General features: G+C 40.7%; 1 pseudogene across 1 annotated transcript in view; it reads right to left on the reverse strand.

Moving 5' to 3' along the window:
* Positions 1–2,848: 2,848 nt before the first annotated feature.
* LOC144282649 (tripartite motif-containing protein 60-like) overlaps positions 2,849–22,300 on the reverse strand; it is a 209,574-nt pseudogene continuing 190,122 nt past the window's right edge. The window contains exons 3-5 of the transcript XR_013351148.1: positions 8,886–8,996; positions 8,578–8,679; positions 2,849–3,515 (exon numbers count right to left, since the gene is read on the reverse strand). The product of XR_013351148.1 is annotated as a tripartite motif-containing protein 60-like (transcript). The remainder of the gene's footprint in view (positions 3,516–8,577; positions 8,680–8,885; positions 8,997–22,300) is intronic.

A 22,300-nucleotide genomic window follows, 5' to 3' on the forward strand; every position in this document is an offset into this window, starting at 1 on the left:
GGCACTGAAACATCTCTAACGGTTTGAATTATTTATTTTAGGAAGGGCTTGGGCCCAAAGACTGGGAAAATATTACCAAACCCTTCTCTTCCCCCAGAAGGCTTGTCTCTTCTCATTCCAACAGAGTAAAGAACATTCTAGTTTTCCTTACCAGAATCCTTTTAGATGCCTGAGGCAGGGCAGATGGGAGGTAGAAAGAGAATATAAACTCTTTGGGAATTCCTTCACATGAAGGAAGAAAAGTTGTATTGAGATTTAAATACTCCTGCCTCAACAAACACAAATAACCAAACAAAATTTAACTTCCAAAAATTCAAATCGCTGCCCTAGGGAGAAAGAGCTCAAACTAACAGATGCTCAGTCATTTTAGCAATCTTTTAGAATATTGGAATTTAATAGTTTATTATCTGCACCAATAACAACAAAAATGATGGGACTCTAGGTCTCAGCATTAAAACAAAATTATCCCTACTACATTATCTCTAATATGACAATTGTGAAGAAGGCATCAAGACTAAGTAAGAAATGTGTTTTAATGAATGTTGCTATTGTGTTAAATGAGATTAATATGGGCTTTGAATTTTAGAAACATTGAATTAAGCATCAGGTAATGAAGAGTGATTATCCTATAAAAATAGGAGTACGTACAATGGTCCTCTTCTTCACCAGAGATGCCCCAGTGTGTAGCATCAAACTGTGAACTCCTATGTGAACCCGGAGCTGCCCTCCAGATAGAGCAAGGATTTTGCTAAACTCCCTGCATAACATCAAATAATGGTTTCTCCCCTATTTGTCTTCTCAATTCTGCAAACCAAAGAAAGAAAGAAATGAGGCTAAAAGTCTTTAAAGATAATACGATGAGTTCTTGAAAAGGAAGATTGTATAAAGTCACATCAATTTTAATGGAATCAGATTTGTGAGTTTGGGAGTCGGTCTCTAACTCAAAATACAGTCTCCTCAAAGATGGGCATTGGGCTGTATGCTGATTGGTGGCTCTGGTAGTCAGGGGGACAGAGACTTCGGGTGCGTTTGGGCCGGATGCCATGTCTAGCTCTTCTGGAATGAAGTTTATGAAAGATCGTGAAGATGGGCCCCCCTGCTTCCTATCTCGTTCTCATCTGTGAAATCACTGAAATCCTTTCTCAAGATCTCAGCAGAATGATGATATCAGAAAAAAAAAAAGTGTCTTTGAGTATATCTCCAAAGAAAATTAAGAGATAGAGCCATTAAACAGAAATGATATATATTTTATTTTGGCACCTGACCTTTTTATGTGGTTAATACATGAAGATAGCCTTAGAAACACTTTTTCTTTTCTTTCTTTTTTCTAGGAAGATAAGTAAAATTTTCTAGGTCTTGTTTGTGTCAGACACTGTGCTAAGTGTTTTGGCATTTGACATATTATCCAATTTAATCCTTGTAACCCCATACAGGTAGGTGTTTTATTTTAATTTTACAAGTGAAAAGAGCTGAGCCTCGGAGAAAAAAAAGATAGAAGGTAAAAATGTTGATCTTTTCTTGAGTTAGAGTATGAATAAGATATGAGCTTATGACCATAACTCTATAAAAACAGTCATTCCAAATAAAGATATTTTTTCATGAGATTATCACTAGTGGAAAGTGTCTTTCTAAGCAGCTGACTGCTCAGTTCAGAAGAAAGTCATTGACGCCAGTCCTTACGACTCCGTTTCTTGGCTCTCTTTGTAATTCACGGTGGTTAAAAGGTCCGTTCCTTGGATGAGATGGTCTGAGTTTGAATCCTAACTGTATGTTTGGGGTGACTACTAGCATAGACTTGCTGGCTGTATTCCGTTAGGCATATTACTCATCTTGGGAATTTGTAGGGGGGGGTTCTTTAGGGGGTAGGGGTGTGATGGTATTGACATGAGAGAGCTTGTTCCTGTCTCACCAAGTCCAAGAATAAGTCTCATGGACAACGGAGAGCGAGCAAAGCCATAGAGGCTTATTAAGCAGAGATACAGAGAAAGCTCTCAAAAGTGAGAGGGGTCCCATCAGGGTCGCCACCGAGGGCTTGTAGGGTCTGTCTTTTACAGAAAGGTTGGTAAATTTCTTGTCAATGTCGGGGTGGACATTTAGAAGGAATATGGTGGACGTGTAACAAACAAGATGTTTCTGTATAAAATGAGCACAAACAAGGTGTTTCCTTCTCACCGGTTAATCTCTCCTCCATAATATTTCTCTACATCTGGGGTTTCTGTGAGCCTAGTAGCCATTAAAGGGGGATACTCCCTAACATTTTGGAGCTAGGGAGGTTTATTTTTTCTGTTTTTACTGTCTTATCTCTGTATTCTTGGGATGGGTAGGAGCCTGACTCCGGGGCCTTTCCCTTTATCTTTCCCTGCCTCGCCCCCTCTGCCCCTAACTCCTTCCTACATCAGTATCTATCTATGTGGGGCAGTTTAACATTCTGCAAGTTGACAAGAGAGCGATATGTGGGCAGCTACTATTAAAAGGACCCTGAAGGGCAAGATAGGCCACTGTCACAGCTCCGTTGCCCAGAGAGCATGCAATCCCCCTCAGCAGTCAATAGTCTTCAGGATGCTGGTTTGTGTCCAGCATTGGCCAAGTCTTTATTCGAAATCTCCTGAGGTAACCCTGTGACATTCCCCAGCTCCTTGCCAAGGGGCAGGGTGGAGAGAACCCTATTCAAGCATAACCTCATATTCTGCTTCCATAGTGTTAATTTTCCTCACATGCCTTAGGTTTTCCCTTTTAAATCTCAGTGCGCAATATTGAAAGTCAAGGAAACTGAACGCTGACTTCTTTCTAGTTCTTTTTATTCCTTTTATAATATTCCTACTTCTTGGAGGAATATGGAAGTCTCTGATTAACTAGGGGGAAATATAAGTTGGGGAAAAGAAAAGCTCAACAAATAATATCTCAAGATATAATCTCGGTTCGTAAGTATGGAGAACAGACTGAAATATAACTGTCTAAAGTTACAGAGTTATTTCTTTTTATTTTATTTTATTTATTTTTTGAGAGACAGAGAGTGCACACGGGTGGGAGGTAGAGGAGGGGCGCAGAGGGAGAGGGAAAGAATCTCGACTAGGCTTCACACCATACCCAGAGAGAGCCTGATGCTCTATCCCACAACTCTGAGATCATGACCTCAGCTGAAATCAAGAGCCGGGCACTTAACCGACTGAGCTCCTGATGTTAGAGGTATTTCTAGCATTATTTATATGGACAACAAAAACAAAAGTGCCAGATTCACTTATGATGATCATTTTGTTTACAGCCATTTCCCTGCAGTTACCTTTTCTCTCCTCTACGATTTTGCACATTTGTGTACTCCAAAGCTGCTCCGCTCAAATGAGGCGTTGACATTTGCTCCTGTGGTAGTAGAAATTCTAGCGATGGAATGATATTTACTCTTAGGGCAGGCCTTCCTATCGTGTCCCTCCTTCCACTCCCATAACCGTGCACACCCACCACCACGGCTCCTTGTTCATGCTTAACATTTTTGCCTGTGTTTCTTCCATCTCTCACACCTGTATCAAATGATAATGGGAAATCTGTTTTATAAACGAAATGCAAGTACGGTCTAAATTCCAATGCTAGAAATTGCCTCAAATAATAAAAATAAGAGCATCCATGTATATAATGGAGTGCTGGAAGCATGTCATAATGCATAAAATAGTCTTCTGTTATTGCTGTTGGAGATTACTGCTTATAAAGCACCTTCCCATGCACTATTTGGTTAAATGTAACAGCTTACTATCTCATTCGAAAGAAGTATCCCAATGAAAGGAAATGTTAGTGGTTTGTAATCTTAAGGAGAGCTGGCCTTCTCTCTTATGCTGAATGCTCACAAAAGCAAGCACACCTGGCCTTTTGCTTAGTAAGTGAGCCACGTGCCCAGTTTGGAGAAGGTAGGCTGTGGGAGGTTTGTAGAATGAGGTAGCCAATCCTTTAGGTGCAGCCATGTCTCTGGGAACCATTTCTATCTGGTCTAAATGTTCCCATTATTTCTGTGATACCCTGTGCACTTTAAATTTTTCAACAATTTTTCCTTTTGAATTTTCATCACTAGCGCTGCCAAAATCAGTCTGTCCCTGCTATTGACAGCCTATGGCTGTCACTAGCTGCCCCTTTCCATTTGTCAACAATGACAAGAATGTCCATGGTACCTGTGAAGGCCGAGTCATTGCTAAGTAATTATAAGGGCCAGCAGGCATTTAGGCAACATCCCCTTTAGTGGATTTCCATAAAGTAAGACTTGTGAAGACTTTCATGGAATATTAAAAATCAGAATTATTTAAATAGAGGTGCCTAGGTGACTCAGTTAAGCCTCTGACTCTTGATTTCAGCTCAGGTCACAATCTCAGGGTCATGACATTGAACCCCATGGAGTCAGGCTCCACACTCAGAGTGGAGTCGGCTTGAGATTCTCTCTCTCTGCCTCTCCCCTGACTCACATGCTCTCTCGCTCTCTCTCTCTCTCTCTCTCCCTCTATAAAATAAAAATATATAAATAAAATATTTTTTAAAAAAATCATTTAAGTAAATAATACCAAAGTAGAAAAAACCCATGAGTCATTTTGCCACCAGAATATGCTGGCAACATGGTATTAAGGTTTAGGTCATGATATAACAATAGTTTACATCATGTGGTTGATACACTGTGACCTGCTAGAGTATAAAAATACCTCTATCATTTCCCCTTGTCATTTATATACCATCCTCAGGATCAAAGGAAAAAATGAGATGCTAAGTAGACTACTTCCACACACATCCTCTTACTGAGCCAGGAAAGCCCCAGTTATACTAGGTGGATGTGAAAAGGCGACCTCCTTAACCCTTAAAAAAAATAAAATAAATAAAACTCAGCTCAAGTGCTTTCCCTCAACCCAACCAACTTACATGAGTCTTTAGCTGTTCACTGCTTCCCCAATCATGTATTCTATTTCTATTCCACCATTTGTACCAGCGATTTCACTTTATAATTTTTCTAAAATTATTTCAGTTCTGCACATGTTGGCTTCCTATCTCCCAGCAAACAGAAACTGTGACTAATATTTTTGAATCCTACCAATTAAACCTGGTCCAGAGCTCTATACATCATAGGTACTGCTTAGCAATTAAATCTAAGTTTGCAAATATATACATATTGAAAACCTATTTGACGTGAATAACAACAGGCTGTAGAAAATGCAAAGATGATTAAGACATAGCCTTACCTTGCAGTCATGAAAATTAACATTTAGTAGATAAGAGAGGCTCGTGAACAATTAGCGATAATAAAGGTAAAATGCTATAATTGCGCATGTAATTAGCTAATATATGCACGAATGCTTAAAAAAAAAAGCAAGACATTTGCTATTAGTGATTACAGACGAAGGCAATTCCTTTACACTTAAAAGACCAGGAAAAACTTCGAAGTGAACAAAATCAAGTGTCTCGGGAGGATAAACATGAGAGGAGTGTATATCAGACTGAGCCTGAGCAAGTGCATGGTGAGCCAAGAGTGCAAGTTACACTAATCAAGAAGTTTAGCATGGCTACGTACTATGTGAGTGAAGGAAGATGCAGGGAGTTGGAATTTTAGCTGAAATCGTCATGGTAGGTGTTGGAAACCATACTAAATAGTTGGATTTTATTCTGCAAGCCTCTATTCCCCAAATTGTTGTCCAGGGAATTCTAGTCCCAAGAGATTTTCTATTACTAGACAGATGTGTGGTCAGAAACGTGGGGAAAATATGCATACAATGCTCCCCTCTTGAATATTCCTTATGCACATGAGTACACCAAAATTTCTGAAAAGTCTGATAGTAAAAAAGATTCTTAGTATTTTTAACTCACAGTTTCTCAAGCTTTATAATTCTTTCAATAATTCTTCGATGACATTTATTAACACCTTGTGGATCTAAGTCTCAGGAGAATGAATATGGTTTATGAAATGCTACTAGGCAAAGAGGACCAATTGTTTACCTGGATGGAAGTGAGTGATGGGGTCTGACTCATGTTTAATAAATGTTCATAGATTTCTCATTTCAGAAAAGGAATTTCAAGCAAGACAGATTTATCAGTGAGATCCCCGAAACACAGCCACCAAACCTATCAGTCCTGAAAGGGGGAAGTAGGGTAAATTGGTATAACCCTTTTTTGTCACAATGAAATATATGTAACATAAAGTTTGCCGTTTTAACCATTTTTAAGAGTACATTTCAGTGATATTAACTGCATTGACATTGTTGTGTGATCATCAGTACTAGTCATTTTGAGAACACTTTTCCATTATCTGGGGCACCTGGGTGGTTCAGTTGGTTCAGCATCCAACTCTTGATTTGGGCTCAGGTCATGATCTCATGGGTGGTGGTATCGAGCCCCAAATTAGGCTCCTTGCTCAGTGAGTGGGGAGTCTACTTGATATTCTCTCTCTCTCTCTCTCCCTCTCCTTCTACCCCTACCCCTCACCCCCTGCTGACTTCAAGTAAATAAATAACTATTTTTTTAAAAAGAACTTTCCCATCATCCCCATCTGGAACTCTGTACCTATTTAAACAATCCCCATTACTTCTCACCCACTCCAGCCCCTGGTGACCAATATTCTTCTTTCTGTCTCTGTGCATCTGACTATACCGAGTAACTTATACAAGTGGAATCACTCAATATTTGTCCTTTTATGTCTGACCTAGTTCACTTGGTATATTTTGGGCATGATTCATTTTTAAAATAGATGGTCTGAGATCTATGAAAGAAATAAAAAAAAACAAAACCAACACAAAGAACTGCATACTACCAAGTCCTAGTGAGAATTACCAGCAAAAAAAGCCATGCAATACAAATCTAAGTGTAAAGCACTGAAGGATGTAAAGGCATCAGAGCTTTCTTCAAGAGGGCAACCCTCTAATATAAAGAGCAGAAAGGTAAAGCGCTTAAGATTCATTTTACCCAGTTACGTAACTCTGTAGGAGATTGTGTCATCCCCTGTCGTTTATCTGGAGACTAATCAACATTATCCAGGCCTTCAAAAGGCTTTGCTTATGTTTAAATATCCAGAGTTCAATAAATAAATAAATAAATAAATAAATAAATAAATAAATAAATAAACAAAAAAGAAAAAAGAATAAATATCCAGAGTCCCTCAAACATCACAGAAGCCATTGAAGCTACCGTACTGGCTCTTCCATAAACAAGTGCATAGACTGAGGATCATGCTTTCATTTGTCCCATATGGTTACCTTTCAAATCATAAACAGCAGAACATGACCATAGAACATCTGATTAGCACTCAGATATCAAAGGCAAAACATGACTGTTTTGCTGCCCTGGGAAATTCTCACAGGGAAACAAAACAGAAAAATTAAGTGTACTTGTGGTAAAGAAAGAAAGCTGAGAAAAAGGGAAAGTATTACAGTTTATCTTTTTTATCTTCTCCATGTCTCCTGAAATTATATTGTTTTAAGCCCAAATCCTGTATATCTACGCAATCTCGAGATGGGTCCTAAAGTCTATCACCTTGGTCCTAAAACCCTAGTTCCCATGACCTAGTTCTCTCCCCGACGAAACCATCTCTCACAGGGCTGCCGGGTGGTCTTCCCACTATAGCAACACCATGATACTTTCCCTTCTTTGCTGCAAAATCTCTAATGCTCTAGTCATCTCTGTGGTCCAATGGTTAGGTTCAACATTCATGATTCCCCATCATTCAATCTTTTTTTGAGGCCAGGTCAAACTCCTGGAAATCAGCCATCCCTTCTCTACTTGTGGAAACCCAGTCTTCCAGTGTGTGTCATCAAGTGCTGTTTGCAGTAGATACTTCTATTTGTAGCCTTTGAAAAGACAGCTGAGTGAAGGAAAAAGCTTTGGAGTCCGCGTGCTCAGGTTCACACCGGGCTTCCCACCTGTGTGACCCAAGGCTAGTTGTTTAATTTCTTTGTGCCTCAGCTTCCTCACCAAAAGAAGAAGAAGCTAACAACATCTATGTGACTGGATGTGGGATCAGATTACATGAGGTAATATAGAGGAGGCTCTTGAACAGTACTGGATAGTGTTAGCTGTGCCTGGTCTGTGCTAACTTGTACTATCACGCACAACGCAATGTGGCTCACTCAACAGTGTCTTCTGGATGAAAGGACCAGTTGAAATTAAATAATAATGTAACTAAATGTAAGGTTCTTGGGGCACCTGGGTAGCTTAGTCACTTAAGCATCCAACTCTTGATTTCGGTTTAGGTCATGATCTCAGGGTTGTAAGATCTAGCATCAGGGTGGGCCTCCACACTCCATCTCCCTATGCCCCTTCCCCCCTCCAAAAAAAAAAAATTCTTGTCTTCCATACAGGATACCCTGTTAAAATTGAAAGTTTCTGAACGATTTAGTCATGTCTACCATGTTTATGAATTATGAAAGGAAATAAAATTCTAATCTGCTCACTTTTTGATCTTGGTAATAAAAGTGAGTCAAACAAAAGAAGAAAGAGAAAAGGAGATTGATAGGAAAGAAAGGTCACCTGTCTATAGATGTCTCTTTTGTTTAATTACATTCTCATGCACGCTCCACACAGCCTCTCTGCAAATGCTTGCATCACAGAATTATGAACGATACTCACCTAGAGATCAATCATTCTGCTTCCTTACCACAGATGAAGCCTAGTTCCTCCCTGGGGACACAGTGTCCCTCTTAAAGTCCTCCAGTGAAAGTAGACAGACCCCTAAAGAATTAAATAATAATAAAAAAAAGATTGCATACATTTCAGTGCCAAAATTTGGCAAGCAGTCCCCTTCCCTTACCCATCTCTGGATTTTATAATATGTCTTGTTTTGTTTAGTTGTGCTGTTTTAAATTCTTTTTATGAATTTACATTCACCACTTGCATTATGGTTGCTCCCGTCCATTGACCTCCAGATCCTCTCTCACCTTCCTGGATTTTTTTATGAATATCTTTAACGTGGTCCTTGTATTTGACTCTTGGGTCTTCATTAATATCCTTGAAACTGCCATTTGGACTGGGAAATAGAGAAAAGTGATCTGCAGAAACAAAAGAAGAGGAAAACAGATGCACAGAGGAGGCTTCCTGGGTCTCTACAGCACTCCAGCTCATGATAGCCCTCTGAGGCCTTGCAGAATGCCTGCTCTTAGAGTCGTAAGAGACCTAGTAACCTTCCCTTTTCACTGAAGTTGTACAAATGGAGTTTGTGTTCTAACAGAACAATCCTTTTGGGGTGTTATTTATTTGCCTAAAGTCAGAAAAAGTTACAGCTCTCATGGTAATGTGGTCTTCATTTATGGCATGAAATCAATGCCTGACACCATCTTTGCCTCATTTTTTACTTTAATGAAATGAGAAGTTGTATTTAACTGCTTCCTGGAGCTATCAGAAAGAACTAATCAATCAGCAGGATGTGTCCTGAAGAAATGTGGTTACCACCTCCCACACCGGAGGCACAGCGTTCCCGCAGGAACTGATGACTACTCTAACTAGATCATCTCCCTATAGCTTTTTAACTTGAGGGATGGGGGGAGGATTTCACTAGTACTGGGTTCAAGTTTGGCTCTGACTCTTCGCTACTTCTGTGGCAAGTACCCCCGAGGGTTCAGTGATTATCTGAGCAACTCAAGATAAAGAATCAGGTGGTGAACTTAGATAGGGACGTGGAGTGTTAGGGATCCGAATCATTGCACATCCATAGACTTACCTAGTCCGGCGCTTAGGATCCCAGACAGAGCAAATTCCTTACTCTAAGTGTTTTCTCCAATTACTTTGTCCTCACTCGTATCTTTGATGTGTCTGTTTTCTCTCTAATTTTCAGCCTCTGGCTTTAATTCCTTAATGTGTATATCTTTATTTTTAAGCCAATCACATAAACACTTTACAGATGGTCTAAATCTTGAATCCCTTCATGTTCTCTTAAATAGCAAGATTTTTGTAATGGTTCTATCTTGATTACCTGAAAATATAACTGAAGTATATGACAACTCATTTTTGTGTGATCTCTCTCCAAATTTGATCCAAACCCTGATAAAAGCTCAACGCGACACCAAAAACCGACCAAACAAAAACACTCCATTTGATTTTATAGCCAACTAATCAAATTAAAGCCTCTATGTCCTCCTTCTCTGATTTATCTTCCAAGGAGGATTTGACCATCTTGATGAAACAACCATTAACCTAGATTTCATCTGATTTAAGAGTCTCCATATAATTCCCAAGTGACAAAGATATATGATCTTTGGATATTCATTTGAAAAGAAAAAAGATACAATGTGAAAGACTTTTGACTGAGCTTGGAGTGAAATTGTACGGCTGCCCACTATTGGAGGATGAATCCCATCAGTACCCTCCCCCTTCCCTTCTCTTACTTCTCTTACTGATATATGGCTCCTAAAACTCTGCTCCCTCCAATTTCACTCACGGATTGTGTCCCCCTGCGAGCAGCCATGTTTGCTAAAGCTGAAATGTCATGATGATGGATCACAACCAGACACTCCATTTGGGGCTAGATGCCTGCGATCTGTCATTATGTGCAAATTTGCTTCTCACTGGATCTGGGAGAGATAAATAAGGAAGATGAAACTGCACATTGTTTTATATCCTGTTTTAAGTAAACGAACATGTAGCCCTATTAGATTCGGGGTCAGGCATCGGGGGAGTCCATGCAGCCTGTGAATTATGGAGGTGGGCCAGCTAAGGCCCCTCTAAGCCCTTCTCTTGCTTCCTTCCAGATTTTCAGATGCACAACAGCACCTAAGAAACACTTGAGGCCATCTGACTTAAAGTCTATTTCATATTTGTTCACTTCTTGCTTGAACCCTCGACCTACTCCTCATCTCCTCCGACTCACCCAGATCCTAATCCAAAGATGAATCCTTGGATTCATTATAGATGATGCCATTTCAGTCTCCAGCAGAAGCCCTGGGGAAACTCTCACTACATCTACTTTATCTCCAGTGAATATCAAATCATATTTCAATGTATAAAAGTGAGAAAGACTTTATCAGTTTTATTAAAGCTGTAAATTTTGTTTTTAAAGCCTGCCAAAGCCTGTGCTCCTAGAACCCTCACAGAGCAAATTAACTTTCTGGCCACTCCTTTCTCTGCTGAGTCCTCCAACTGGCCAGACCAACAAGACACTCCACACGGATCATGCGTGGGAATTGTCCTATGACTCAGGTTAGCAGCTTCTGTCAAGAGGGATATTTTTGTTTATTCTATCTGGACTCATACTCGGCACTATGCTATAACTCAAAAAAATTTTTTTTTAATTTAAAAAACTGCACACCTGAGAACTGCAGGTCAAGAGGACTACAGGCACCTCTGGTTTTGCAGACATACAATGGTTACCCTTGAGTTGTCTGGAACCTCAGAAGTGCCTCCTGTTTTCAATTTTTTTTTAAAGGAGATTCCACCCCCAGCATAGAACCTAACATGGAACCCAACATCAGGCTTGAACTCATAACCCTAAAGTCAAGAGGCAGCCATGTAACGGCTGAGCCACCCGAGTGCCCCTCCTATTCTCGCTTCTTGTCATGACCTTCTGTGCATGCTCTTAATGTGATCCAACCCCAGCCTGGCCTGGATCTCCCCATTGCCTCTCCCCTCCCACACCGTTGCCAGCCCTTGCAGGACTCCCACAGATACTGCTGTCTCCTGAACACAGCTCGGACCTACCCTGCAGAGTCCACCCAAATGGAACTATCTTTTCTCCTGCCTGTTGAGGTTTTATACATTGTGTAAGTACCAGGCCAGATACCCAGTGTTCTAGGCTCCTCAGTTGGATACAATAGCTTTCTTCCCCTCTCCACATTCATGCGGCAATTTGTGTCTCTTCCTCATCTGCCTCCCTCCTTATGACCAGTGCTCATGATTGCCCTGATTCTCTTAGCACCTAACACTGTCTTCCTAATCAAGGCAGAGGGAAAAATTTGCTGAAGAAGCTCAAATTCCAACAGAAAGAAAGGGTGAATGGCTTACAGGGCAGGTTACGGAACCCAAGGAAAGCTGTCATGTGTTCTCGGGTAGATGCGGTAACAATGGCTCTATGGGTGTGATGCTTGGCCTACCAGGTGGCACTCATGGATTCAATCTTTTGTTTATCCATTTAGGCAAACAACACCCTCTGGGGAGTCGAGGACATTTTACAAATCTGAACATATCTCCATAGTGGCAGTAGGGGATGATATTTCCAGAACCTAAATAAACCCCCAAAGACTCCCTCACGCTTACATTTTTCAACATTTCTAAAGACATAGAAAAAAAAATGAGAAGGCTAGCCCTCTGATGGTGATGGGAACGTTCATCATGGAGATAACTCCTTCCTGTCGCGGGTGGAAACGCCAGCACTAGGGCAAAGACCACAGAAGCTGTATCTTGTTAGCTTCCTGAGTACCTAGACTAAGACCTGGGCCAGGATAGGTCTTAAGGTAAGTGAAATAAGGGGTAGAAAATCAGTTGATAAATGTACATGCGCAGGAAGCCGCGCTTTTAGAGTCACACTCAGAAAGTGACACTTTGCTCTCTCTTGAAGCTTCAGATGTGCCTGCCAGGTGCTCAACAAATACTTGCCAGGAGACTGATTGAATGGCAGCCAGGTCAGGAAGCCTTTTAAACCAGGTTAAACGTTCAGCTCCATCCTAACATCAGTCAGAAGTCATTAAAATGTTTAAGCTGGAAAGTTACGTGGTTGGATTTCCGTTGAAAGGATCGTACCGGTGGAGGACGAAGAGAGGGCACAACGGAGGGCTGGGACAGTTTGGGCCACAAGACCCCAGGTGGCAGCCAGCAGGGAGAAGTGAGGAGTAGTTCCACAGAGTTTTAGAAGGAAGGATTCACAGGATGCGGTGATGGGCAGGCGTGGGAGGGTGGGGGGCAGGCAGGGAGGCCGGAGCAGCTGCCACCTTGCAGCTGAAGGAACCCAGGGGGTTGCACGTAGAACCAGCAGGAGAGCGGGGTTCGCGGGAGACTGCGGGGCGCCCGCAAACCACGAGTGGACGGCAGCTGACATGTCCCGGCAGAGAAGTCCGGTGGCTCATTGTTTCCTGGGGTCAGGACTTAGGAGAGGGAGCGCACACGGAAGGTAAGACCCGAGGCGGTTGCAAGTCAGCGGCGCACAGGCCAACTCCCGCCAGGCCCATCGGCCAGCACGGCCGGCCGACCGACTGGTGTGCAAGCTGCGGGCTCTCAGCTGGGAGAAGAGGCCTGACCTTCCGCTTTGCTTCAGAAACGTTGCAGATGCAGTAAAGTGAAAGCCCCGTCCACTCCGTCAGGCAGCAGGGAGGAGGCCTGAGAGGCAGCTCCCCGGGACAGACCTGCTGGGGGCTCTGTGGTGCTCCCCTCCTTGCCAGGAGGCCGGCACCGCCCTGACGTCTCCTGTAGTTTGTCCTTCCTAGAGTCCAGCTGAGAGCCAAGTGAAATCCTTCACATGCTCCCCTCTCTACGAAGAGCCAGGAGGTGACAGCTGGCAAGGGGACCAAGCAGTTCATGGGAAAACAACGTTTTTGCGCCTGTCCCTATCATCGTGTCATGCACCTAGCACCCAGAGGCATGCGGCATGTGGCATGACTTCTAGCACAGCTTCCAGAGCTTTTTTGAGTGACTATCGTGACATTTAGCTGACGGATTCATTACCCGAACCCAGCAGCACTCGGTTCCCTCTCATAAGGCTGCACTGAGCCAGGAATCAAGGTCCATTCTTCCTTCATCTTTATCTTTGATACCATCACGAACTATTTTTACATCCTTGTTAAATTGGTGGTAATTCATTTACAGTAAAATTATACGTGTTGATATTCTTTTCGGATGATATTACCGATACATACGCAGATGAGACTGTCATTTGATGGAGCATGTGGGAAAGCACTACTGAACTAACCTTAGGCCACGCTTATATTGGCAATTACAGGCCTATGTATTTTCTTTTTTTCTTTTTTTTTTTTTTTTAAGATCTTTACTTATTTGAATGAGAGAGAGAGAGATAGTAAGGGAAAGCGTGAGCAGGGGTGGAGTAAAAGGAGAAACAGGCTCTCTGCTGAGCAGGGAGCCCACGAGGCTCGATCCCAGGATGCTAAGATCATGACCTGAGCTGAAGGAAGGCAGATGCTTAACCGCCTGAGCCACCCAGGCGCCCCAGGCCTTCTGAATTTTCAAGAAATGCAGCACAGACCTGTTTAGAGATTTCTAAAACCTCCTAATGGTGAACAATGAAGCACATCTTACATGAGGATAAAGCACAGACCGGTTTTATTTATTTAAAAAACAAAACTAGGGATGCCTGGGTGGCTCAGTGGTTGAGCGTCTACCTTGGGCCCAGGGCGTGACCCCGGGGTCCTGGGATCGAGTCCTGCGTCAGGCTCCCTGCATGGAGCCTACTTCTCCCTCTGCCTGGGTCTATGCTTCTCTCTCTGGGTCTCATGAATAAATAAATAAAATCTTTAAAAAACAAACAAACAAAAATCAAAAGCAGGAACTTACTCGGCTCCACCAGGCTCAGGTCCTAATTGTGCCACAGACTTGCTGTCAGCCTTCAGACAGTTCATTAACCTATCAGAAACTTTCTATTAAATAAGATTAAATAATAGTTGGAAAGCCTACTTTTTAGAATGAAGTAAAAATGTTTGATAAAGCCATACATGACAGTTTACAAATTTTAGTCGTAGTCCTGTTTTCTCGCCATAACAACAACAAAATAGCTTATGTGGAATCGCCTTCTGGTTCAAACCAACCTTTCATCAGCTGTCTTCTGATTTATTAATACTACGTTAACAGTTGAACTCATTGGGGAAAAAAACAGAGACTTTGCATTGGTGTTTCATAAAATACATATAGTGAAAAGAAAATCGTTTTAATATTGAACTGTCCTTTCAGAAACATGACTTTTGGCTTCTCTTTGGTGCCCCTTAACGCTGATTTTATATCTAATAATGTGATACATTTTCTGAAAAGCCGGCCCTTCAGAGGCTGGAAGTTTGTGCAAGTTACTAAAAAAGTCAGAAACAGCGACAGACACTGCAAATAATGTGCTGTCGCCAGGAGACAGGAGCTGCAATGATGCCCTCTTGTGAGAAGGTTCCATCACTGCACCTCGCAGGTGGATGACGTCATACGAGGTTCTAGGCGGAGGATGGTATTAGCTCTAATTTTAAGTGAATGACTTCTGCTGCTCCTTATTTTAGCTTTAGGAGATTCTCATAGGTGACAATCGTTGACTATGATCCTCTAAGCCAAAAATGTAATCCGAAGTTGACTTTTACTATTGAGTATTCCTCACATTTTCTTTGTATTCGTGACAGTGTTGGAAAATTTTTGTTAGGAAGCAGAGGTTTTTTTGAATTTGTATTTTGATTGGAGTTTTATTTAAGTGTTATAAATACATATATATGAATCATAATTTTGCTGCTTTTCGTAGAAGAGGCGAGGAATTAATAGTTAATATTTACCCACTAAATGCCAGGCAATGGGCTTTATATAAATTTATTGTTGTTATTCAGTTCTTCTATCAACCAGATATTAACTTCTCCATTTTAGTTAAGAGGAAAATCAGCGTCAGAGAGGATAATACTTGAATTCATACAGATAATAAATAATAAACCTGAGATTCAATAAATCTCTGAGCCCTATTAATATTTAAGCATTCCAGGAGCATCTGGCTGGCTCAGTTGGTAAAACATGTGACTCTTGATCCCAGAGTCACAAGCCTGAGCCCCACCTTGCGTGTAAAGTTTACTTTAAAAAAAAAAAAAAGATTTGGATATGTCGATTATGTATTAAAACTGAAAAACAAAGATTAATAAAAAACATTGCAGCATTATAAAGTAAACATATAAATATATGTATGTTCATATATACTATCTTCATCTTCAAAAAATGTCATCACCTAAGGAGTGATAGTAAAGCACTGATGTGTTGTGCTGACTGATGTGTGTTCGGTACCTTGCAACGCGATGCAGCCTGAGGAAAACCAGGGCAGCTTCTCAGTGAAGATGACATTTGAGCTCAGACATGAAGGCTGAGGAAGAAGTTCACCAGGTGAAGAAGGAGCAAGGTAGGATGTTTTTCTCAGGCTCAAGCCTAGATTCTATTCTGTGATGCCTAGGATTGGATACAGGTGCTTCCAATAAACCAAAATATCAGGCTTTTTAAGAAGATAAAGGTTTATTTCTCTCTCACGTAAGAAAAATCTAGCGATAAGTAGCTCGTGGCTGTTAGGGCAGATCTATGGGGTCCGTGGGGGGACGGGTTCCTTGCTTGCTGTCCCACTCTCCAAGCTTGTAACATCAGGTCCACGATGCCTCCTGGCAGTTCTGCAGCCCCAGGGTCACATTCCCTGAGCAGTTATAAGGAGGAGGAAGGGGAAAGAGAAACATAAAGGACACTTGCCAGCTGGGTCTTTCAGATGTCTTCTCGGAAGTCCCAAGCAGTACGCCCACCCTATTTTATCGGCCATAACCTGGACAGATGGTCACACCTCGCTGCAGGAGGCAGGAAATGTCTTTTATTCTGTGCAATGTGTACAATTAAAAAGCAGGGGTCTGTTACTAAAGAAGAGGAGAGAATAAATGGATGGCCTAGCAACTTCTACCAGGGTCCAAATCCCAAATTTCCACAAACTAGTACTAACTAGGTGAATTTTTTTAGGCAATTAATAAAAAAGAGTTGGTGGATTTTCATTAGAGTAAATAAAAGTCAAAGGAGCAGGAATATTTTTCAATGATCAAATGAAATATAACAACAAAGAACAATTAGAATATATTTACATCTATTTCTTTTCCAACTGATAAGAGCAACATGGAGTACACAGAATACGATATTTGCCTAAGAATTAATGCCTCTTAAACATGGACTTTCACGAGCAAACATGAGGCCCTTCATCATCCAGTACGACTAGACATCTATCCAAGTAAATTATCAGAAATCTGTTAACGTGAAGGTAAATCATTGTAGATTACCTCACAAAAGAGCGACGCTTTAGGTTGACGTAAGCTTTTTGGTCCAAAAAAAAAAAAAAATCACTTTTATGTAGATTCCTTGTTTCGTTTTCAAAGATTGCTTTGGGATACGATAACCCATCACAAATTTTAAGCATTTTTTGAAATATTAAATAAATGCTTGATAACACCTAAAGGAAAACCCCAGAGTCACTGGAAGTTTGTCGAGGAAAATATACTTGTACTTCCAGGTTAGAAAGCCAAGCGCTAAGTGATCCCTGATGTTGAATCAGGCCTTAAGCACCAGATCTGAAAACATAGATGTGTTCCATGTAGAAACGTCTAGGTCCCTAGTGAGGCCAGGACTGCCCGTCAGACGGCTAAAAGCTGCGTCTCAGAGCTCGAAGGCCCGGGTGCACGTGCTCCAGGCCCGAGGCCCCGCAGCCGCAGCCCGGCTCCCTCTAGTCCGAGGTGCTATCGCTCCTGGCTCAGGCCCAGCCCCCGCAGTGAAACATGTTAGGTGGCCTACAAGTCAAACTGCTGGGACATCTTTCTTTTTATCAGACACAGATACATTTAATAAAGCCAAAATGGATAAGCACTTCTATTGGTTTTCTATCACGGGGCGGAAATTACCAGAAAGTTGGTGGCGGAGAGCAACGCCAATCGCCACATGCTACCACGTGCATAAAACTGGAGGGCGTGATGCTGAGGGAAATAAGCCAGCCACATACTGCATGATTCATTCCACTTATACGAGGTGTCTAAAGTAGTAAAATTTACAGAAACAGAAATGAAAATGGGGTGCCAGGGCCTGGGGGGGTGTATGGAGGGTATTCCATGGGTGCAGAGCTTCAGAAGTGTTACAAGATGAAAAAGTTCTGGAGATCTGCTTCACAGCAACAGTGTCCTGCTCCTACCCCTACTGAACTGTACACATAGAAATGGTTAGGAAGGGGGCGCCTCGATGGCTCTGTCTATTAAGTGGCCAACTCTTGATTTCAGCTCAGGTCATGATCTCCGGGTCGTGGGATCAGGCCCTGTGTCAGGCCTAGTGCTCAGCATGCGATCTGCTTGAGATTCTCTCTCTCCCTCTCCCTCTGGTCCTTCCCACCCCCACTCATACACTCACTCTCTCTCAAATAAATAAATAAAATATTTTTAAAAGATAGTTAAAAGGTGGGGTGCCTGGGTGACTCGGTTGGTTAAATGTCTGACTCTTGATCTCAGCTCAGGTCTTAATCTCACAGTGGTGAGTTCAAGTCCTGTATAGTATGGAGCCTTCTTAAAAAAAATGGTTAAGAGAGTAAATTTCATATTCTGTGTTTTTACCATGATTTTTTTAAAAAAGGAAACAACTCAAAGATCTGATGCAAATATGGCAAAAATGATGAGTGATGAGTAATATAATCTTCTGAATCTTCCTGAATGTTTGAGTTATTTTGTATTTAAAATCTTTGAAGAACAAATAAAAAACAGGGAAAAAAAAAAAAAGCCCCACTAATTTATTAGTTCACTTTGACAGGCCAAAAGTTGGGCATGGCATCACAAAGCTGAAAAATCAAGGTATCAGCTGGACCAGGTTCTCTTATGGAGCCCTGAGCGAAAATCTACTTCCAAATTCTTTTTTGCTCTTTAACAGAATTCAGTTCCTGGTCGTTGTAAGACTTGGTGCCCATGTCCTTGCTGGCTGTCATCCAGGGCCACTCTCAGCTCTAGATGCCACTCTGAACTCTGTGCCACATGGTTCCTGCAATCTCTCAGCCCGTCAGTGTCAAACTCGTAGAGTTCTGAACACGGCTGGGGAGGGAGTGGCAGGCAGAGAACGGCCAGTATGTCTTGGAATTATGACTCTAAAATGAAAAGCAAGGCTTGTTGCTTGTTAAAGCCTTATTTCCTAGAACTAATACTGAAATGTCTAATTCCCATATTAGACAAATATCCATTCTTTACTTTTCCTGATTTCCTCTAAATTAAATGAAGTTTAAAATACCCTAGAAGGGATTTGCTTGAGATTTGTTGTCACCCGGGGGTTTGGTCTAATAAAGCAGGAGATTGAGTTGTTACATATTCCCAAGCAGTACCTCTAAAAGCACTCAAATATCTGATGATTGGATAAATATCATCCCCCAGAGTCCTCAGGGGACACCACCTGATAAACCTACAAAAAAGGTGAAATAATTTTAAGTTCTTTAAGGCAACCACCTGAGGTTAAGCTTCGACACCATGAAGTTCCTCTCTCCATAAACCCATAGTTTCTGTTCCATTCCATTTTATTTTTTTATTTTTTTCTCCATTCCACTTTATTTCAAATAATATTTCCAAACATACATATCTATAAAGTTCTAAACTTGTTAAATATATAATTGGCTCCTTTTTAGAAGCTGCCTGTTAAATTTCTTTCTTTTTTAACCTGTTATATTTCAAAGGATAAAATTAACCCTAAGTATAATAGCAAAATAACATTAAAATATTTATTCTGTCGAAAGAAGAAATTTGGGGCAGCCTGGGTGGCTCAGCAGTTTAGCGCCGCCTTCAGCCCAGGACGTGATCCTGGAGTCCCAGGGATCAAGTCCCACATCGGGCTCCCTGCATGGAGCCTGCTTCTCCCTCTGCCTGTGTCTCTGCCTCTCTTTCTCTCTCTCTGTATGTCTCTCGTGAATAAATAAATAAAATCTTTTTAAAAAGAAAGAAGAAATTTGAGGTGGATATGGCAATCAACAGACCATCTCTAAGTTAAGGTATTTGTATTTGGTTGAATTCCTACTGTCTGGCAATTACATATTGCCTTTTTAGTCTGTATTCATGCAATAAATTAAATGAACTTTGACTTAATAATTTCATTTCTGAGAGTTTGTCTTAAGGAATAAATCAGAGTCTAGCAAAAAGATTTATTCATAAATTTAGTAACAGTGAATAAAATAGGAAATTAATAGGTACAGATAGTTCTTCAAACATCCAACCTTGGGGAAATGAGTGAGCAAACCAAGGTGTAGCAATTCAGTGGTTTTTATGGTAGCCATTAACAGGTACAGTTATGAAGTTATAGCAATGTGAAAAAAAATGTTATATTACAGAGTGCTTACCACAAATTTGCATACACTAGATTTTAAAGCACTTTTATAATATAAATATCTTTTCTACAAGTCAATGACTTTTTTAAAAATTGGGGTTACTCGCTGTGAAAGGAGATATAAGATATAGCAATCATATGTAATATGTGGATCTTGTTTGTGATCTAATTTTTAAAAAATAAGAGTAAAAATATCTTAGGAACGATAACAGAATTTTTAATATGGGCTGGTTATTAAATTATGTAAATATATTTTACATTTTACAGTATGTGGGGAGGAAGAGGTCCTCAATTCTTAGGAATAGAGAATGAACTATGGGTGTAATAACATGGTCTGATATTTAAAATTCTCCTACAAAGAAAAAAAATTAGATGAACAAATATGGAAATCTGTTCATAATTTTATATTCAGGTTTTCTAGTTAGTTAGCTATTGCTTTTTAATACAACGTCAGAAACAGGGTCTCAAAACAATAATGATCATTATTTTGCTGGCAGATTTGGTAGTGGACTTGTATCAGCTGGCAGCCTCCCTCAGGATTTCCTGCAGCTGCATCCTGCAGCCTCCCTCAGGATTTCCTGGTAGCCACATCTGGCTTCCTTCTTCACTTGAGCATATGGGGGCTGGGAGAGCTGGGACTCCTCAAGTGTGTCTCTTCTTTCCCCATCTCTTCACTCTCTTTTTTCCTCAAGTGGTTTCTACACCTGGTGGCCTCAGAGAAGATAGACTTCTTACATAGTAGCCGATGCCTTGAGCAGGTGTCCCAGTAGAAGCCAACAGGAAGCGTATGTTCTCTGCTACTATCTAGACAGTACTCAGCATCACTTCAGTCTACTCTAGACAAATGGTCTACTGAGGTCAAGTGGAAGGATCACAGACTCCACCTTTTAATGGTGAAGTGGCAAGGTCACATTCGAAGAATAGCATGTGAGAGAGAACTATTGTTTCAGGCATCTTTTAAAAATAATATCTGCCACACTAGGTGAGAGATATTGGACATTTGCTATCATATTCTTTTTACTTTTATATATTTTGAAATTACTTCTTTTTGAACTGAGGGAAAAAACTAAAAGCAAATGCATTAAAGCATGTGCAGTAAATCCTATTAAGTAATACTCTTAAATTGCCTATAATGTTATGTTAATTCTATAACAATAAAAATTTATAATTTAAAAAGAAACTTTCTCTTAATCCCTTTCCAATAGCTAAAAGTCATCAGGATATCTTAATATTCTAAAATTACACCATAATAAATATTATCATTAAATGCTAGAGCCATTTTTAAATTTCTTTTGTATTTTTTCCTTTTTACTATCCTAAGGTTGGAGCAGAGAGGGCAAGTATTTGTATCTCAGCTTGGTTAAAATCAGATTTTATTTAAAGGAGGCATCCAGGATCACTGGATGAGTTAATTAATATGTAAATCATCTAAAATGGTGTGCAAACTTGGGTGGACATGCATCCATACATCTTATGGCGGGAGGGGCCACAGTTTTTATAGAATTCTGGAATGAAAACTTTAAGGATCACAACTGTTGTTGTTGTTGTTGTTGCTAAGTATCACATGTTTTTCTAGCTCTGTGGATTTCCTAAAAACATATAGATCACATTTCTACCTCTCCCACCATCATTTTCCCTTGATCCTCTCCCACTTCATTCACACCCACTTCCAGCGGTTGCACTTACCAACTTCTCCTCTAAACCATAAGATAAGAGGCAAGCATAAAGCTGTGGCTATCCTTTTCATAACAGCCAATAAGTATTACAAGTCTGGGACTCTATCACCTTAGATATAGATATTTGAGGAAGAATATCCCTGGGTGCTACTGTCTTTACCGAATGATATAATATCCTGTATTTTGTTAACAATTGGTGCTACTAGATAAAAAAAAAAAAAATCATCAAATTGGCATTTTTCACCAACTTCTTTATTTTTTTCCAAGAGGTTTTGGGTCACGTTTTAAATCATTTTTTTTCAGATTTGTGATACTGTCTAAAAATTAAAATCTGGGATATTTAGGTTGGGCAGCATTTATGTTGTTCTACAAAAGAGAACTTCATTTATTCATGAGAGACACAGAGAGAGAGGCAGAGACAGAAGCAGGCTCCATGCAGGGAGCCCGACAAGGGACTCGATCCAGGGTCTCCAGATCACACCCTGGGCCAAAGGTGGCACTAAACTGCTGAGCCACCTGGGCTGCCCTACAAAAGAGAACTTCAGCAATTGACTTCAGCCATTACTTTGCTCTTATTTTGAAAAAAAAAAAATCTCATGAGGAAAATGAAGAAATAAGAACATACAAATGTACAATTTTTAAAAATGAATGTTCTAAAAAAA

This window comes from Canis aureus, chromosome 13 (assembly GCF_053574225.1).
Source record: "Canis aureus isolate CA01 chromosome 13, VMU_Caureus_v.1.0, whole genome shotgun sequence".
Taxonomy (NCBI): domain Eukaryota; kingdom Metazoa; phylum Chordata; class Mammalia; order Carnivora; family Canidae; genus Canis; species Canis aureus.